At 39.3% G+C, this 5,768-nt stretch overlaps 1 protein-coding gene across 2 annotated transcripts in view; it reads right to left on the reverse strand.

Moving 5' to 3' along the window:
- Nucleotides 1-5,768, reverse strand: part of MTHFS (methenyltetrahydrofolate synthetase) — a 50,427-nt gene that overhangs the window by 23,131 nt on the left and 21,528 nt on the right. The gene's annotated exons all lie outside the window — the stretch shown is intronic.

The raw sequence follows: 5,768 nt of genomic DNA on the forward strand, positions 1-5,768 counted from the left end.
TTTTTTTTTTGTTTGTTTTTTAAGAGCCAACATAGATGAAGTACAGTTAAATTGGATTGGTCAAGATGGCTAGCTGTATATCAATCCCCTTATATTCCAATTGTGACATTCAAGGACTATACTGTTCTCTTAAGGATTCGGTAGCTTGTGCATGGATATGCTTCCTTCCTACCACCAAAACACAAACAATATAATAAATGAAATCATGCTTTCCCTCAGCATTTTCCATTTTATTTGTTAAACCTTCAAAGATACATGAGAAAGGCAAATCTTACCTGGGGGCAGCTAGTAAAATCTGCTTTTATCTATGGTTTATCACTAACTGAACATGTAGCTGAAAATACAAAGTTAATAACTACTCTTGGAAGGAGAGATTGGAAAAGCTGATGGACGAGTGGCAGGGCAATTCTTATATATCTAATTTCCTACTCTTATAGATTCTTAACTAATGAAACATTATCCTGCCCAAAGACACCATTCCTTATTCTAGCATTCCTTTATCAATTGATTCCTGCCCTTTCTACACCAAAAGCAGAGGTATTAAAAAATTACCTTTATCTGTAGTCTTTTAAATCTAGCAAATTATTAACATCCACTTCTATATACTTAAAAATTGTTTTCTCCTTTTAGCTAATCCCTTCCAAATTCATGTTTATAGTTACTCTCTACTTTTATAAACTAAACTAGTCTAGGAAATAATTTTCAAATACATTTGACCTAGAAAACCTTATCTAGAAAGGGAAATTAATGTTGGTCTAGCCCCTATTTCTCAATGCCTCACCTTCTTACTACCACGTTCCGTAATCTGAGGGTTTACCCCACAACCACACACTGATGACTCCTGAATCAGTATCTCCTATTTGCTAACCTACAGATCTATACAGCCAACTAACTACCTACCAGGATCTCTCCTTAAGACCCCAGAGCCACCTCAAAGAGGATTCATTATCTGCCCCCACCTCCCACCCTCAATCCTCCAACCCCCACCAAGTCTGCTCTCCCCACTGCATTCCCTATCTCAGTTCATAGCACCACACCCAGAAGGCAAAGCCAGACTACCCCTCAACAGCCTCAAATGGTCCCTCACCAATGCATGGAAACTCTACATTCTGCACTGGTCAGAACGCATTCCCTCCTCTCCATTCCGAAAGCTACCACCCTTCTTCAAAGTGGTCATCATTTCTCATCCACTCTATTCCATCAGATTCTCAACTGACATCCTACTCCTTCCTAGTTTCTTTGGCCTTCATCTCCCTCAGTCTGTCCTCTTTACTGATGGCAGAATCATCTTTCCAATACACAAAACTAGGCATGTCACTCCCATCATTAAAGTCTTTCAGTAACTCCCCAGCACCTGCAAAATAAAAAGTTCAATTGCCTACACGACATACATCACCCTTCACAATGTGGGCCCTGACAGTCTCCTGCAGCCTCAAGTCAGCCCATGATCACCAACAGAATCACAACCCGTCTTGTGCTCAGTGTGGCAAAGACTTCTGGTTGCCCATCTAAACATCCATCTTCCCCTTCCTCCTTAATAAAAGAACCAAGACTTTATTCCGGAGGCCATGAATCCCATTACATGACTCATTTCTCAGCTTCCCTAGCAGCCATATATGGCCTTCTGCCTAAGTTCTGGCAAATGGGACTTAAAAGGGAAGAGGGCTCTTTTTCTCCCATCAACCCCTGCTGTTAGAATGCAGAGATGGTAGCTGAAACTTGAGATGCCATTCTGGGCCATACAGCAGATTCAGCCAAGATGTGTCCCAATGACTGTGGAGCCTCTGTGACAGCCACAGGCTATTTAAACTGACTCTCAGACTTCTTTACAAGCAACCACTGTTACTTTGGGTTTTCTACCACATGCAGCCAAATCTAATTCTAACTGGTATGCTAAGCAAGCCCTCCTCTTACCCACATCCACAGCATGTAATAGCAGCAGGGAGCTGGAGGGGTGGGGGGGGACGGGACACTGGGCAGTACCACAGAAAGCACACCTCTGGGTGAAGCGGACCTGACATAAACTCCTGGCTCTGGCTCTTAACTGCAGCAGTATTGTCTCTGAGACTCACTCTCTTCATCTGTAAAACTGGAATAATAATATTCTTGTCAGTACAAATAATAAAGTTATATCCGTAAAATCACTTAGCATAATGCTTAGTACTTAGTAGACACACAACAAATGGTAGCTGCTAATGAAGTTCCTTGGGAGACCATCGCCCATCTTCTCGGCCTACTAGGATTAAACCTCCAGAATCTGAGCTCTCATAGCCCTTTGCACACTCTATAGTACCTTCTCCACTAGGGTTTAAGAAACTTGACTTTTACAAGCAGGACCTAGGTTTATGCTTCTTAGTATTTCTGTGCTTGGCACAGTGTCTGGCACATAGTCGAGCTCAGGAAATATTTGTTGCAGATAAAACAATTTAGAAAGGAAAAGAAAATGGCAGCGTATATAATTGATTACTGGGCTCATTTCCTTATTTTGTTTACCTAATTCTTATTTCTTTTCAGTCTTAAGCATATGGACTAGAGGGTATTTTTATGGCTGGCATTTACAGTTTCTTAGACTAATAAAAACAAAAGCATAATAAAAAAATGTTCGTAGTTCAGTTCAGGCAGATTTCCAAATATTACGATGTGTTTTATATTTGTTTAGGGGGCAGGGGTTCATAAATACTGAAAATACTACAGCAATCTTTTGCAGATAAATCCAAAATGTTATCTATCAATAATATAGCTTCAGCTGTTCACAAAGAAAATCCTGATTTTTAAAAGACACGTTATTTCCATTATGAGGAGACAAAGTGAAAATGTACATGGACTTGTAAAACAGTTATTATTAAGAAACAAGCCTTAAAGTTCAAGACAAGGACCTCAGCACATGTATTTGACTTTCTACTTTCCCAGTGAAATGAACAAAGAAAAATACACTTGGGAAAAATACCTAATAACATTAGAAACCATGGAAGGATGTCATGTCTGCGTCAGAAACTTTGAGGAATTTCTGCAAGATGCAATTAGGAAAAAGAGAAGGGCCATCCAGGCAATAATGAATCACATCTTAAAGAAAAGCCTGCTGTGGGAACAGTCAGAAGAAACCACTGCAGAAGCTCGATCAAGTCCCTCCCCAAGAGGAGCAGGATGTATACAAGGATGGGTCTCTGGGCAGCAAGCAACAGAGAAGCAAATCTTGACCCTTCTCAGGCCTTGGACACCCAGTAACCAAAAAAAAAGAAAACCCAGACCCATTGCTGTCGAGTCTATTCCAACTTACAACACCCAGTACAAGATCGATTTAATAGGGAAGCCCACCTCGGCCTTCATCCCAGCTTGCCCTTGGCACATTGTTCTAAACAAAGTGTGAGTATAGCCAAGGCTCCTAACAAAAGTTCTGTGCCATGGAGTGTCTGCCCCTGCAAATCTAGGGCTGTCACCCAACGCAGAAAACAAACTTCTTATACAGTGGTATAGCTCCCTCCAGCAGCTGCCTACTACAATAACTTGCTCCCATCTCCCCTCAGTTTACTGCATCTCTCATCAAGCAAAATAAAACTGCAGCAAATTTAAACACTTCCCTTCTTCCTCTATCTGGGCCTGAGCAGCAACCACATAATCTCTAATAGAGTTCTCCATCAGAAGCCCCAATATGGGACAAATCTAAGCTTCTTTGAGATGAGTGAAGAGAGAAAAATCACTGTGGTTTGAAGTTTTAAAAGTTAAAAAGGAGCAACAGGAGCAGCCTTTTGTCTGTGTGATGGCTATGATGGCATCTGAGAGGCTAACAGCTGAGAACAAATCTAGCAGAAGGAGGTGGGGCAGTCCTCATGAGTAGAAAGATTTATGCTTTTTTCATGGGAGGCCCTGCTCATGGGTTCAGATCACTGTTTTGAATTCGGGGGCTTCCTGTTATGCTAAGTTTCCCCAGTTGTCTCTTATGTCTTCCAAATATTAGATTTGCCAGTAAGGTATGTCATCCAAACATTTAACTTAACAGAAGAGTCTGAGTCTACACACCCCAATGGCATTTGAAAACAGTACCAAGAAAGACAGTACAGGATAGAGCATAATGAAAAACCTTTTGTCAGAAGTGAAGATCTGGGCAGAACCCAAAAGCAAAAAGGGAGCTGATGTGGATGCTTTTACAATATGGTGGGATGACAGAGAGCAGCTTTATAAAACAGTCAAGCAGACTATATAAAAGGCTCTAGGTGTATGGGATCTATTCAGTGGACAAGGCTATGAGACCATGTGATATATTCAGTGTGCATGAACATGGAGGAATATGAATGCCAACATACAACCTCTAAGACATTTCTCCTCTAGAACTGCCAGTAATAAAAACATACTCTTTTAGTGTCAAGAAGGCAAACCTGCAAAACCAGATACAGCATCTATGTATTTTACTTCCCACAGTTCCTCCCACTATTCAGCCTCCATCTGACTAACTCACTTCTCTTCTGACATACAGCTGGTGGCATACCAGTTAAGCGCTCAGTTGCTAACTGAAATGAAAGTCCTGGCGATCTGTTCCCGTAAAGATTACAGCCTAGAAACCCTTACAGGGCAGTTCCAGAGGAACTGTCATATGGGCGAGTCCCGTCATACGGGCTCACTATGAGTCAAAATCAACTTGCCCACACCTAACAACAACACAACAAGGAAAAAACAGCTTACCACATCATTTAAATACTCCTATCCTAATAAAAGAGGTTCAAGTATACTGTCAGAGCTACCATCACTTCCTTCCCTAACTAAACAGAAACTTGAAAGTTAGCAAATTACACAAATGGAGTACAATCTTTGGTTGATTCTCATCATCAATTATATGCTGAACGCTTTCAATGGAGTAAAATTTCCAAAGAAATAAGATTGCATAGCAAAAAAACAATGATGGGACCTTGGACTTTCCTGTATAGCTCTTTATGTATATTTCCACATGTCAGATATGACAACATATAACATCAATTTCAGTCATTATATTATTTTTAAGTATATATTTTTCTTGTAATCCAGCTAAATCTTTCTTTCTTTATAGCATGTTATAAACCACCAAACATTTTTTAAATGTAGATTAATGAAAGTGAAATAAATAGAAAAACAAAATACATTAAAGTTCATAAAAACCAAAGTAACTTTCAAACCACATTTATTAAAGATACCTTAGTCATTAGTGAATTACTAGAACTAGCATATGTGGGACATAAATCTCTAAAATTCTAAGAAATTTTTCTTGTGAAAGTTCCTAGCAGAACTATGAAACTTATAACCTGTCCAATTTAAAAAATGAAAGTTTCTAAATATGAAAATTAAGAATCAGCACTAAAGTATAAGGTCAACAAAAAAAATCTGTTGGGTTTCTATACACCAGCAATGAGAAATCTGAAAGGGAAATTAGGGAAACAATTCCATGTACAATACCATCTAAGAGAACAAAATACCTAGGAATAAAACTAACCAGGGACGTGAAGGACTTACACAACGAAAACTATAAAACACTGCTGAAAAAGATTAAAGAAGACTTAGATAAATGGAAAGATGTTCCATGTTTTTGAATTGGAAGACTTAATATGTTAAGATGTCAATACTACCTAAAGCGATCTAGAAATTCAGTGCAATCCCAATTAAAATTCCAACAGCCTTCTTTCAAGAAAAAACATTCCTCAGCTTTATATGGAATGGCAAGATGCCCCAAAGAGCTAAAGCAATGCTGAAAGAGAAGAACAAAGTAGGAGGACTCACATTCCCTGATTTTAAAACATACTCTA

The sequence above is a fragment of the Trichechus manatus genome, unplaced genomic scaffold (genome assembly GCF_000243295.1).
Source record: "Trichechus manatus latirostris isolate Lorelei unplaced genomic scaffold, TriManLat1.0 scaffold00186, whole genome shotgun sequence".
In the NCBI taxonomy this organism is placed as follows: domain Eukaryota; kingdom Metazoa; phylum Chordata; class Mammalia; order Sirenia; family Trichechidae; genus Trichechus; species Trichechus manatus.